This window comes from Acinonyx jubatus, chromosome A2 (assembly GCF_027475565.1).
Source record: "Acinonyx jubatus isolate Ajub_Pintada_27869175 chromosome A2, VMU_Ajub_asm_v1.0, whole genome shotgun sequence".
NCBI lineage: Eukaryota > Metazoa > Chordata > Mammalia > Carnivora > Felidae > Acinonyx > Acinonyx jubatus.
The window spans coordinates 141,455,330-141,470,569 of record NC_069383.1 but is presented as its reverse complement, the minus strand read 5'-3'; the positions used below and the strand labels follow the sequence as shown (position 1 = coordinate 141,470,569).

The window sequence follows — 15,240 nt, the reverse complement described above, 5'->3', positions numbered from 1 at the left end:
GAGCATCTTCACCTGGAAAGTGGTCTTTTAAAGGTATTAAAACTGCATAAATTGTGTTTGGTCAATGGAATCATAATGGGCAGTGCTAGGATTCCCAAGACCATATTCACAATCTTTCTATTGCTTTCCAGGTCATTCTACTACTTGCTCATGCCAATTTCAAACCCTATACTCCCACAAACACCAAAAGCAGGTAGTTATTGCCATGAAAGTAAAATGAAAGAATAAAGAGAATCCAGCATCTTTGGTTGTGTCAGAGATGAAACCCCTTGATGGTTAAGTTCGAACCTCATCTCCTTAATGGATCACAGGGTCTTCATGCCTTCACTCTGTCTGCCCTCTTTCATCATCTGGCATCCCCAGCTAAGCTAATCTCCAGCTCCACAGGTCTACTTTCACCTCCCCAAATCCCAAATCTCCTATTCTCTTGCTCATCTTTGGACCTAGACTGTTCCTTCTACCATCAAAACGAAGGGCACCCCAGCTAACTCCACTTAGTGCTCCACCTCACCCTAGGTGTCACCTTCTTCAAGAAGCCCTCTTCAGCCTTCATCCATGAATCTCCTAAGCCCTCCGTGACACCCTGGGTGCTCCCCCATAATAGTTCCCATTACAATAGCCTGCTTATTTGTCTAGTGCCTCACTAAAGGCTACAATCCCAGAGCCCCTAAATATCACTTGCTCTGTTTACAGTTGCATTCCCTGTGCCCAGGAGAGGGCTGGCAAGAAGCAAGCACACGCACATTTGTTGAATATATAATATAAGCACTTAACTCTTTGTTAATAAAGTCCATCATGAAAGTACACTAGCCATTCTTGTTTTCCAGGATAAAATAGCTAATAAAATGACAATTACTGGGGCACCAGGGTGGCTCAGTTGGTTGAACGTCCAACTCTGGCTCAGGTCATGATCTCACGGGTTGTGGGTTCAAGCCCTACATTGGGCACTTTGCCGTTAGTGTGGAGCCCACTTTGGATCCTCCGTCTCCCTCTCTCTATGCCCCTCCCCCCGTCTCAAAAATAAACATTTAAAAAATGCCAATTACTTAATTCTTTGCATGAAAAAAACTATTGTAAAAAAATATCATTTTAGATCTGGAAAGAGACCAGATGATTTTGACACATACCAAGAGATCCCCAAATAAGGAGAAAAGTAGTGGCAAAGCCAAAAATGGAACTCAGGTCATTTGACCCACAGGTCAGTACTCACATCTATATATCCAAAAGGATCTGCTCTGAAGTTATTCTAAGCAAGTATTCATGTTACTGAATTCAAGGTGGCCTGTCAGAGTATTTGAAGCCTGTGTACAAAAAGATAGTTTTGTCTTGGACTTAACAGAAAAGGTAAAGAATTTCCCTTGTGTACCCCTGCTAACTGTTCCATGCTTACAAGCCTAATGAACAGCAGCCACTGAAACTCAGTTGCCTTTGTATCCACCCAGCTCAAACAAGATCTATTTTCAACATGCTCCTAAGAATGCCAAACACATTCACAACCAAACCTCCTGCTTCCCGCACCCCACCCCCACCCTGCCATGGGGAACTTCCAGGAACAAGATGGTTAAAGGGCCAAAATGCAAAACAAAGAAGGGGTAGGAGGGAACTTTACCCAGAAAGAACACACACACACACACACACACACACACACACACACACACACACACACATCACAGGAAGGAAAGAAGATACATCAAAAGCCCTCCTCTGAGAGCCAAATGTGAAAGAGTCAACAACATTGCTCCCAGGATCCTGCCCTTTGAACCACAATCTTGCTCCTACAGGTGATGACAGTTAACTTGGAGCTGGCTGAAAGGAAGGCAGCATGGTTAAACTGCCTTCAACTAGGCATAAGAAAGCCATCCTGGTAGGAGTTTGGCAGCCACCAGTTCACCAAGAAAATAACCAGAGAACATCGCACCAATCCAACCACACATCTTGCAGAGCAGCTCAAACCTCCACCTTCAGAACAGAGTTCACCAACAGGGCAACTCCAAAACCCTGTACCCACTTCAGTCACCTTGGACCCACAGAGGATGAACTTCCCACCTCGACCACACCCACCTTGTTTTAGAGAAACTTGCTACATAAGACCTAGTAACTACAATGCATAACTAGGTTTAGTTTTTCATATAAAACCCTGCCCTTTCTTATTATAATTAGCCACGCTGCTTTAGTGGAAAGCCTCTGACAGTCTGTATAAGAGTATTCCTACAGAACAGTCACATTGCTCAATTCCCATTCAAGCTCTCGTCTTCTAAGCCACTAAGAAGTTGCCTTGAATTAATAGTTTGCTCTTAATACATTTACAGGGAATGCACTTTGCTGCCTGCAATTCATTCATACTCTGAAATCATGTAATGACAACTACCTTTAGGGGTGAAAAGCTGCAAGGCAGGGAAGGAAAAAAAATGGAACAGGAACACTAACAGACCTGGCATGCACACGTGCAAACACACTGCACACATATAAGAGAATCAAGTGAGCAAAATGTAGAATCTAAAAAACAAACCATGGCAAAGTACAGCTGCTTGTATAAGGCATCTATGATCACTGTCACTGGCCTTTCATCCACAGGTGTACCCCAGAGATGCCCTCCGACCCAACCCACACTTTTCATCCACTGGGGCCACAATCTCACTATTAACTTCCAAGAAAAAGTAATCACTTAGTTCCTTCCTGAAAGTGCTGGCTGCCTTTCTTTCACTTCTCTTCATTCTCTTTTTAATTTTGTTGAGTGCCCACTAGGTGCCAGCAACTAGAGATTTCCTGGAACTTCAAAGCAATAAATCTGAAAGATGGAAGTGGAAAAGGAATGCCCAAAAGTTAAAAGCACAACCTGAGGTACAACGCTGGGAAACAGAGCCAGCCAAGGACTAAGGCAATCTGACAACGGCAGAAGCTGAACTGGCCCAAGAGAGGGGTGACCATTTATATGAGCAATTAAGTCAGTGTGGTTGTAGCCTTGACCTTCCCCAGCTAAGGCACAGTGAATAGCAAATCACAAAGAGGACTCAGCCCGAGCAGTGAAAAAAAGCCAGCCTGGCTCTTCCTGGTGCCTTTGCACTGACACTGGGTTCAGGGTTGTTTCTGCTGTAATCAAGGGGCCATACACTACTACTACGATGGCAAGCGATAATTTAGGAACCTTGAGGGTCAGGCAGATGCAGGTTCAGTTTCTAGATCTGCCACAGCATTAACTTTGAGCAAATCCTTCTGTTCATTTATTCAATCAACAGATATTTATTTGAGCATCTACTATGTGTTAAAGACTCTTTTAGGCACTGGGGATAGAGCAAAAGGCAAAAGCTCTTCCCTTCATAGAGCTTAGCAAATTCTTTGAGCCTCAGTTTCCTCATCTACAAAATGGGAATAATATACCTACCATTATAGGTAGTTTGAAATGAGGAATATAAAGCACCTAGCACATAATAAATGTTCGGTGAATGGTATCCTTCACAGAACAGAGCTAACTTAGCTACAACTCCCAACTAGAGTATGAGCTCCAGATGAAGAACTATCTCTGGTTTACCTCTATACCCCCCAGTACCTATCACATAGTAGGTGCTCAATGAGTATTTCACAAATCAATGAATGATTATTCAATCAATAGTAGCCATTATTATGGTAACTTATAATCATTATTCTTTCCCAAGCCACTGAGATTCTATTACCTAAAAAAGCAACAGGGAAGGGGGCACCTGGGCGGCTCAGTCAGCTGAGCCTCCAACTCTTGATTTCAGCTCAGGTAATGATCCCGGGGTCCTGGGATCGAGCCCCACGTCAGGCTCTGCACTGAGCATGAAGCCTGCTTAAGATTCTTTTTCTTTCTCCCTCTGCCCCTCTCCCTTGTTCACTCTCTAGCTTTCTCTCTCTCACTCTAAAAAAAAGTTAAAAAATAAAAAAAATAACAAGGCATTAAATTAAAGCCTTTTTTAAATAAAAGTAAGGTGCACTACACAATATATCTTCAGACTTCTTTTTACATAAAAGAGAATGTTACTAAACGTAAGTATTCCAATTCAAGAAATCTATTAGTATGGAGACTTGCATAGGCAGCTGATGCAGATGTCTGCCCACTGCTTTCCTAACCATAAAGTAAGGACAAGTTGGCCAGGTTTCAGGTTGATCCATAAGACACTTAAAAAGTACAGTTAAATGATGGGGTGCCTGGCTGGCTCAGTCGGTAGAGCATGTGACTCCTGATCTTAGGGTCCAGGTTCGAGCCCTACATTATGTGTAGAGATTATATTAAAATAAAATCTTGTATAAAAGAAAATGCTTGATAGCAGCACTCTCAACAATAGCCAAATTATGGAAAGAGCCTAAATGTCCATCAACTGATGAATGGATAAAGAAATTGTGGTTTATATACACAATGGAGTACTACGCGGCAATGAGAAAGAATGAAATATGGCCCTTTGTAGCAATGTGGATGGAACTGGAGAGTGTGATGCTAAGTGAAATAAACCATACAGAGAAAGACAGATACTTTCACTCTTATGTGGATCCTGAGAAACTTAACAGGAACCCATGGGGGAGGGGAAGGAAAAAAAAAAGATAGAGAGGTTAGAGTGGGAGAGAGCCAAAGCATAAGAGACTCTTAAAAACTGAGAACAAACTGAGAGCTGATGGGGGGGTGGGAGGGAGGGGAGGGTGGATGATGGGTATTGAAGAGGGCATCTTTTGGGATGAGCACTGGGTGTTGTATGGAAACCAATTTGACAATAAATTTCATATATTTTTAAAAAAATACTTAAAGTTTGGCACACGTACTAAAAGATAATCTATCAGGAAGGTTATGCTTTAAAAAGAGTGCCACATCAACAAACAATCACAAAACCTCAATGGCTTAAAACAACAAAGGTTTATTTCTTGGTCTCATTATATGTCCAATGCCAGTTGCTCATTTAGTGACTAAGGGACTCAGGCAGATGAAGACTCCATCTCAACACATGCTTCCATAACTATCACAGCAGAAAGCAAGCACTGTTCGGTCTCACACTGGAAAGTAAATATTCTAGCATAGAAGTGACACTAGTCACTTCCAACATACACCTGGAAGGAGAGAAAAGTAGCTAGGGTGAACATAAACAATCTCTACCAAAGGTGATACTAAGACCAACAAGCTGTGGAATAACAAAGGGATTTGTTAAAGAGAATGCTCCAATAAAACAACTAGACAGCTCTAAGGTTCTCAAATCCTAGACCTCAGAGGGTGTTTTTTAGAGCAGTGCCCTAAACATGAAGACATCTCAAACAACACAAACCTGGACTCTGAATTTTGAGAGCAACTCTGATTTTTTTCTATAACTATACTGAGGGTCCAGATAAGCTTTTATTTAGGAAACACAAAAAAAGTTTCTACAGCTGAAAAACATTAGAAAAACCACTAATGTAAACCAAATCCTTTGTTTTACAGATTAAAAAAGTAGAGGGGGGGAGGGGGGAAGGAGGCCCAGGAAGTTAAAGTGACCCCACCCCACCCCCAGGAAAGCTCCAGAATGTTTACCAGATGTAGAAATAAGTCCATTGATAGATTTGTTGTACGGCTGCACCACCCTCTGGCCTTACCCTTCATCTTTGCTCTCTTTAACTGGCACAATAGAGCCAGACCCAGACCAAAATCATGTCACACAATAAATGGTATGGACGGTAAGTAGTCCCCACCCTACTGCACTAAATAATGATTCACATCCCATTAGCAATGCTCTACATTACTCATTCCTTATTTCCTGGCAAATGTGAAGCCATTAGTAGAAGTTAATACTAACCTTCAGGACACTTTCATTTTGTTCTCAGAAGACTACAGGTTAACAGCCAGCTAGGATGTGTATTCACTCAATTTCATTCTTTTCTCATGTGCCCAGCTTTGCTTCATGCCCAGTTTTCCTCTACCTTTCATTCACACTAAAGCACTGGGTGCCACATACTTAGGCCTCAATGGTCTTCTAACCCCCAATCTTTCTTTTTCAAATCATCTTATACTATCTAGCCCATGAAATAAACTCAAACTTTTCAACCTGGAATGCAGTTACCTCAATTTTATTCCAACCTACTCTTCCAACATTATCTCTGTTGTAGTACTGATCCTGCCGGGCCAAAGGCAAGATGATGGGCCTGGAAGTCAAAATAACATAGTAATAAATCCTAGATCTGCAAGTTCCTTAATCTGAGTGTCAATGTTCTCACCCTTAAAACAGTATGATGGCATCTACTTTGAGAGCGTCTTGAGAGTGTGTAACAGTGAGGATTGTGTTTGACTACAAGCAACAAATAGTGGCTTGCAAGTAAGGAGGTAATTTGTTTTATGCAATAAGAAGTATGGGAGAAGTCAGTCTAGGCTGGTACTATGGCTCAATGACATCATTGAGATCAAGATCCTTCCAGGTTCCATTTTTATGGAACTGTCATTAAAATGGAACCATGGAACCATTCAAAATGGTTTTGCCATTTTTAATATCTTTGTTGCGGTAGTTGGCTGCTGCCCTTTCAGGCACTGCACCTATGTTCCCAGGAGCAAGAAGCAGAAAGGGGCCAAAGCTGTTGCGGTATACTAGCCACATGTGTCCTCCTCACTAAGCTTTTAGGAAAGCCCTCATCCAACAACATCCACTTACATCATTATAAGACCTGAGTCTCATGGCCACTCCAGGCTGTAAAAGAGTCTTGGAGAGTGAGATGGGCATATTTCCATCTCAAACAAAATTGAGGTTCTTTTAGTTAGAAAGGAGAGAATGAATATTGGATAGGCAATCAGTAATGTCCATCATAGTATTAAATTATACATTTTAGGTAAAGTGCTAAGCACAGTAGTTAACAGCTCAATAAAGGTAGAGCTGTAATTACTACCATTATAATTACTGTTGTTATTATTACTCACCTATCTTACCCTCTGATCAAATGGAATAACTCATTATATCTAGATGTTCTCCTTACATTTCTACTATATACTTATCTATATGCTCTATATGTATTTCCAACACTATCTCTGCTTCAAGGTCCAGGAAAATGCCATTTCATCCAAGAAGTCTTTCCTGACACCCACCCCTAATAATAAGTGCTATGGTGGCGGAACCCACATCTGACAAAAACTCCTGTGTTCATTATTCCATTGAGCCTCGTCTCTTGGAACACAGTGGGCTCTAATAAACAGTGCCTTGATAGTTTAAGTAATTCATGTACATTTCATACTCACATTTATAGTCAATCCTCTAGAATCAAACATGGTATATTCCTATAATGTAAAAGTTAAACGTTAGGTTTGTATGTCATAAAGCTAGTTGTGGGACAGAGAGGATGCAGATTGTATTCCCTAAGAATAAGAAGAAAAACATTATAAAATTCTCTAACACACATTACTTTTTATAAGCTGTGGGAGTTCAGATTACAGTTCATCAAATATTCCCTCCTCTACTATGGGCAGAGTCTACTTTTACCCATGGATGTTGATCTTCACCATGTGACATGCTATGTCCAAAAAGGTCATTAGTGAAAATGACATTTGCTTGTGCAGTTTGACTTGGCTATCAAATCCAGTTACCTGCCACAAGAGGGGCATGCCTTAAGTAGCTGCGATCCCTTCTGCTTAGGCCCAAGAACACATGGGGAGCAGACCAGAACCCAACATGTAGCCCACAGGACAGCCATCCCAAGAGCCCAGCCTAGATCAGCCAAATCACAGTCAACTTAAAAATTCAGGAGTGTGAGAATTAATACCTGTTGCTGTAAGTCAAAAAGTTTTGACACAGAGCAAAAGTTGCCTAATATAACTTCTATCAATTGATGTTTTTTAGCATTTCTTACATGTTGATTCACTTTGTTCCTTTTCTTCACATAAGAAAGAACAGTGTGAAGCATATCTGTCTTTGGTACATCCAATGATGTCTGTCTTTGGATCAACTGTTTTAGATTTATGAGATCTACATTCCCATTAATATCAGTGCTTTTTCATTTTCCATTTGTTTATTTTTCTAAAAGAAAGTCACAACAAAGTATCAAGCAATAATATAAACCTTGCTGAAACTAAACTGTTGACTGGTAGGTCTCCCATATAACAGCCAAAATGTTAACTTCTTATCTGATAAAAGGCATTTAAGGGTGTCTGTAATAAAACAAACAAAAATGTAGATTATACAAAGTCAATATCACCAAAGTCAAAGACTGTCTGTTGAGGTGAATTTATGGATTCCATTCATTTAAACTCATATTTGAGGGTATCTGTTTTGGCAAACCATGACCATTGAGTTTCACCAATAGGAAGACGCTGATAAGGCTTAAGTCTTGTGGCCTTTCCAACAAAATAAAATAAGGAGGCCATACTATTTTAATAGAATAATTTTAAATATAATTATATTTACTCACTAATGAAAAAGAGTCTCTTTGTAAGTGAAAGAGAAAATAAAATTCCAATCCCTTAGCAAATGGGGGGAAAAAAGCCAACTGAATAAGATCATGTATTCAACCAATACCTATTCAAAACTCCAACTGGAAGTTTAAGGTATCAATAAAAATAGAAGAGTGTGGGTTTTGTTTTGTTTTATCTTCTTTTAAATAATCATCATTACATTTGGAACCAATTTCCACTCAGCTAAAGTTGACCTACCAGAAATATATAATACACGAAGTTACTAAATTTGCCTATTGGTAAGAAGTGACAGCCTTCAGAGTGGCAAGACACATAGGACAGTGCAAAGGTCATTAACATCGCAATGGACTCTTAACAGAACAGGCCCTATGTATGCTGGGAGAGGCCATACTTCAGAACAGACACATAGACAGCACAACCCAAATTCGAATTCAAGGCCATAGCCAAGGTCACAGGCTCTGGGTCAGAGAAACCTGTGCTGAAGAGATCACTGTTACACTAAACTGTGACACGATACAAAACTCCTTTTAGCTTCCTTATCTATAATTTGGGGGTAATAATAACACCTACCTCATAGGATCTCTGAAAGTTTTTAAAAAGATAATGTATGTAAAATACTCCACAAAGTGCTAGCATATGCAATAGCGATAATAGTAATAGTAATAATACTACCCTCACAAACCTGGCTCCTACATGATAACCACCCTAATCAGTATACTCTGACTCACCATCTGTTCACAAAACACTGAATGCACAGCTTTATAGTCACATCCAGATACAGCTTCTATAAGGTAACAGCTCTCTGATCAGTAACTTTTCTAGTGAATTCAGGAAAAGGGCACTGAAAAAAATAAGGCTTTCACTAATAGAGAATTGAGACCATACTCCCTCCACCCATGAACATCTTGCTGGTGAAACCATGCTTCCATCACCATCCACACATCACCCTCCCAAACTGTGCAAGGCTTTTATTAAAGCACAGAGGCAGACAGACAAGATGGCTCACCTTAGGAGCAAACTCACCTTAAAAGCAAACTCTTCTACCCTCCAGAAATGATCTGGCTTGACCCCACTGCCACCTCCAAACTGACAGCCAAACTGTAAGTGAAGAAGGCAAGCCCTCACTTCCAGAAGTTGAGTTACACTGTCAAAAACTAACGGAATCCCTTCAATCCGTGGTCATCCTAACAAGGCATGCTTGTCTGCTTCAAAAATATCTTACAAATCCATTAATAGAGCCAAGAACCAAGTACTATATACTGAAAAACTATGTGACTTTACAAGGACAAGAGTGACCATAGGAGACAAAGTGCCACACCCTTTTTCCAGATAGCTCAACAGTAAATGGTGTCACTTATAAAGAAGTCTGCAATTCTAGAGAAATAGGTGGGCAATTCTAACCCCCTAATACTCCCCCCCCCCAACACCACTGCATTATTTTTTACACAGATCCATTTCATCTTTTTGAAGCCAATGGCCTGAGCATCCCCAACTACCACAACTAGTGAGGGGAGGAAGGGGCAGAGAAGAAACAAACACAAGTCAAGTATACTTGCTTCTGAGCCCATTTTCGAAGAGTTTTCCTCCCGCTTGTCTGCCTCTCACAGCTGGAGCCTCATACCTGGTGGAAACCAATGGTTAAGTAAAACCACTGATTTAAAAAGCCAACCAGGAAACTAACCATGACAAGTGGGAGCTGCCCTCCTCTCCCGAGCGTTGATTGGCTCTTGAGGTTTTACCGGTCCCCGTTCTGCCCACATAAGTGGCAGGTGTAACTGTCAATCACAGAGGGACCTGACAATTCACCACTCTGGGAGTAAATTGCCTTTCATCCAGCAAAGGCAGGTAGCCGCCTAAAATCGATCCGCTCATAACAGAGCAGACCCTCCCTCTCTGGAAAGGAGAACAGAGACCCTTAAGTACAAAATAAATAAGCCCGGGTCGATCCGAGAGTTTATGAGCGCTGTTTTATTAACCCGCACCAAAGCAGTCCTTAATCTTCACTGTCCTAAGATGATCTTTCAAACGCTCGGACGAAATTAAAAAAAAAAAAAAAAAAGGAGAAAGAAAAAAATAAGGCACAACCTTCTAAGTACCCCTTGTCTTGTATAATTCGGAGATGGGGAGGGGAGGAAAGGAATGCCGTTCAGTTTAATTTCACAGCGTATTCGTTTTCATACACCACCACCCTCTACCCCTCCCCAGTAAAGCCGGCTTCATTTTCCCTGACACGGGTTTTTTGTTTTTTTTTTTTTTTAAACACTCCCCTCGGAGCCCACCAAGGCAGTCAGGCACCCCACCCCCCTAGGCTGGGGCTCCACCTTTCTCCACTTTGTTCTGCTTGGGGTTCCCCCAGACCCTTGCCCCTGCGTACACCCCACCCCTCGAGGCAAGGGGGGGGGGGGAAAGCCAGGCGAAAAAGGGGAGCTGGAGAAAAGAAAGGCGATGGCAGTGAGGGTGGCTGCCGGAGAGGGACTGCAGGAGGTGGCCCGGGCCGCCGGGGCGAGCGAGCGGCGCCCGCGCGCCAGTGCAAGCCGTGCACTTGTTCCAATCCGGGGGTTTCTACATCAAGGCAAATCCGCCCTTAGGCCGCCCCATCCTTTTCCCCGCCCCAGAAAGCCCCGGGGGAGGCGGATGGTTCACCCCTCGGCTCCCCGTGATAACGCATTGCAGCTCCCCACTAGTGAGGGGGACCCGGCACGAGGGATGCCCGGCATGGGCGCCCCGAGGGAGCCGGGTGCCCAGCGGCCCCGGCCCCGGCGTCGACGTCTCACCTTTCGGATGCTCGCCCCGGGGCCGTCCCACATGGATTTTTACAACCTCACGTCGCCCTGGCCCCGGGCGGCCGGGAGGAGCTGGAGCCGGCGCTGGAGCCGGAGCCCGAGCGAGCAGGAGCGAGAGGAGGAGGTGGAGGAGGAGCGGGGCGGGGAGGGAGGGCACGGCTCCGAGAGCCGGGGCCGGGCGCGGGGCCGGGCGGGGCTGACGGCCGAGGGGGCGGCACCCGCCGCAGTCCCGAGACGCGCGCTCGCGCGGCGCTGCCAGGGCTGCGCTCCGCCGGGCCCCCCGCCCGGCCGCTCCGCGCGCTCGCCGGCTCGCCGCGGCCCTGACTCACATTCCCAGCATTCCCGAGGAGCCGCTGGGGGGGCCGGGGCTGGGACGCGGGCGCCTCCGCGGGGGGCAGCAGAGAGCGCCTGGCCCTGGGTGGCTGGGGTCTTCGAAGCGCCTCCCTCCGGGAGGCCGTCTTGACGCACGTGGCCCTCATTCTCCTCTCCCCGACGCCCCTTCCCGGGTACCCCCCTCCAAAAGCAGGCAGGCACTCCTGGGACTAGTCAAGTGGCTTTGGCGACAGGGGCAGGGATGGCACTTGGTAGAGGAGATGCAAACTGTCTTTTAAGTTAAGCTTTAGAGGGGAGGGGAGGTTGAGGTTCCCATGCCCTGGCACCCTATTAACTTAATCTTCTTTAGGAGGGTGAAGGGACTTCATAAGATTTTTACTTTCTTGTTCTCCTAAGGAGAACAGCAAATGGAAGATGAAAAAGGGAGCAAGGAAAAAAAAAAATCACCATCATCATCATCATCATCATCATCATCATCATCATCGCCATTCATTGAGTGCCTTCTCTGTGCACTGCAATGTGCGTGCATCATCCCGTTTAAGGTAGAAAGATGGCGTCTGAGTTCATTCACACACACGTATACACCTCAAGATAATTTGCAGCAGGAGTTTGGACACGTTTTTCATTGGAAAAAGCTTCCAGCCAACAAGTCTGGAGCCCCAGCCACTACCATTTTGTATTAGGGAGGGGACTCCAAACCTCACTGGAAGCTCCAGATTTGGTCTCTCACTGAGTAGTCAATTTGCAAGACTGGAGCAGTGATTTCCTTTCTGTCCTGATGAGTCTGCTGCCAGCAATTTCAGTGGCCAGATCTAAATGTTTCCTGCTGGGAAGCTTGGGCAAATGAAGCTAAATCCAGCCATGAGATGTCTGGATAAGCAGAGGTGTGGAATCAGCATAATGACTATGGATGACTCCTTCCTTCCTCCCATGTTGGGAATTCAAATATTAAATGGAGGAAGTAGGCTCTACCCAAATGCCCTGTTCCTTAAGCCTTCCTTTTACACTTGTGGTGTTTATAGTTTTTCACAGACTCATATTCACTGAGACCTCTTCGCCCTTACCTTCTTCTTTCTCTCAGTCACAAGAAATCTGCACTTATTCGATTGACCCAGGTGCTCCAATGTAAAACCAAGCTACATCTCTTGTGTTTAGTTTCCCATGTACATCCTTGACAGCCTCTGCCAAAAAGGCATGATAGATAGATGATAGATAGATAGATAGATAGATAGATAGATAGATAGATAGATAGACCTTGTTGAGAGTCCTTTGAGAAATCCTAAAATCCCTTACCTTTTGAAATGTGACCAATATTTCTTGACTACCTCCTATGTGCACCACTCACATTTTTCCACTACTCTCACAAAAACTCTGTAAGATGTTTCTGTCTTTCAGAAAAGTCAGGTAACATACCCAGCTGAGACTATATTTAAATCTATACCTAAAATTCACTATTCTCGTCCACCCAGTCTCTTTTTCTTTGATCCATGGTTCTAAACAGGAATCATTGGACTTCATAGGGACAACTTCTTGTTTATATGCCTATGTACATTTTTCCCCCAGAGAGAAGATCTATGGTTCTCAACAGATTTCTTTCACATTGGATCCTTGAGAAAGTTAAGAATAATCACTTTAAATAGAAAACAACTTTATGTAGTAAAACAAGGACTGGAAGTTTTAGGGATCGTAAGTTGTCTTTATCCTCTCTGGGGCTTAGTTTTCTCATCTGAAAAATTAAAACCTGACCTAAAGGATGTTTTTTGAAAAAAAAAAGTTTACTTATTTTGAATGAGAGAGAGCATGAGTTGGGAAGGGCAGAGAGGGAGGAGAGAGAGAATCCCAAGCAGGCTCTGCACTGTCAGGGCAGAGCCCAGCATGGGCCTGGAACTCACAAACCATGAGATCATGACTCGAGCCAAAATCAAGACTAGATGCTTAACTGGCTGAGCCACCAAGTTGCCCCTGGACTAAAGGATCTTAAGGTACAGTACAGCAAGAGAGACAGGCAAGAAAACAGGCCATTACCATACCACTTATGAAGGGACAAAGCTCTGGGTGCTGTAGGAGCATATAAGAAGGACAGCCAATCTTTTCCCTGGAGTTCAGGGAACGGCTTCCCAAGGAAATGTCATCAAATTTCCACCCTTCCTGTCCCATCCTGTGCTCAGCCCAGAGCAGCAGCCTGCATACTCTGTGACTCCAACTGTAGGAGATCAAATCTTTGGAGAACACCTGCCCCTGGGTGGGCTGTCATAAGCTCTCTCCAGAATATTTGAAACTGGGCCATTGGAATGAGTCAGCCAGTGGGTACTGAACGGTGAGCTTGTAGCCCAAATCAGAACTAGGGCACGAAAACCATGATGCCGAAGTCACTGAGAAATGAGCTCTAAGACCTTTGCTGGTCTGCAGAAAGGAGAATAGCTATGTAGACAGAAACTCAGATTCCTAAAGATCTAAAATATTTGAGTATCCGACTTCTTACTTGATAACCCCAATGTGGGTATCTAACTGGCTTCTCAACTTGGTTTGTTCTACACAGGACTCTGGGTTTTTATGTTCCAAATCTCTTCTCTCCCAAGGTCGTGGATCAGATTAATGACACAACCCTTTATCCAGTTGCTCAGGTCCAAACCTAGAAGCATCTCTGATTCCCCCTTTTGCTTATACCACACATCTTCTCCATCAACCAGTTTTGTCAGCTCTGCCCAGTGCCACGTTAGATCCTGAAGCAAAAAGAAAACTGTATACTCCTGTATATCTTTTTTGAACCAAGTAGAAAAAAGTAATAAAATCTCTCCAATGGAAAAACACCACTATATCTATAGCCTCATGTTCCCCAATATGTTCATTCACCACTGCCAATCCTCATAATCCTGCCCAATAGATAGACATCGTGGCCAAGTGGCCCAGGAACTAAGCACTGGTTAGAAACAACTGTTCTTATTGCACAATGATATAGGGTCATAATACACAACAACAACAACAACATCTCTCTCTTTTATACATAGAGAAGTTGCAGGACTGAGATTCAAACCCATGTGTTGGTTCCCAAACTGGCCCCCTATGTGGAAAGCAAGGAGACGCCAAAGAAAGAGGCAGGCCAGTCCAGTTTGGTAGGTGGCAGGTTTAATAAGCAAGGGACCTTACATACAAGGCTTGTCTCCAGTGATTGCAAGACAAGTAAATCTCTGCACCTGCCCATTAGAATCTTAAAAGTTTATCTAAGGCCTTAACTGCATTCAGTCATGTATACTGTCCAAATGCTTTCAACACCTTATTCTCTCAAGGCTAAAGCCTTGAAATGGCTCCCACTGTGGGAACAGTGGGAAGAGTGTACATTCTAAGGACTGGGAAGCAGATAAGGAGCCTCAAATAACCCAGGTCCAACTTATGGGTCAAATGGTGATCATATCCTCTCAATTACTTCTTCCAACATGAGGCAGTTTGGCTCTAGAATCAACAAGACAAAATCAAATGGACTTAGTGAGTGATTGGATATGGGACAAGAGGGAGGATATAAGAACGCTCCCAGGAGTCTGGTTTGGGCAACTGGATAATGTGCCATTCACTAAGACTGGAAATAAAGGTGGGGGTGGGTGATACAGGTGTATGAAAATTTATGAATAATTTATGGGTTCAGCTGGAGCTTTCTAAATTTGTGGTGCCAAGGACCTCATGGTGGAAATATCCGGAAGGTGACTATCTCAGTGTGCTTTGAAGTCAGATGAGAGAAATATGAAGACTGTGCTTGGAAGTCAT

The 15,240-nt window shown here is 43.6% G+C and overlaps 1 protein-coding gene across 7 annotated transcripts in view; it reads right to left on the bottom strand.

Moving 5' to 3' along the window:
• Positions 1-11,309, bottom strand: part of ERC2 (ELKS/RAB6-interacting/CAST family member 2) — a 915,804-nt gene extending 904,495 nt beyond the window's left edge. Inside the window, exon 1 of one of the 7 annotated variants that reach the window (XM_053219211.1) lies at positions 11,140-11,309. The gene's annotated coding sequence lies outside the window, so the exon portion shown is untranslated. The remainder of the gene's footprint in view (positions 1-11,139) is intronic. The other 6 variants (XM_027039010.2, XM_053219212.1, XM_053219213.1 and 3 more) reach the window with 6 other exon arrangements.
• Positions 11,310-15,240: the final 3,931 nt, after the last annotated feature.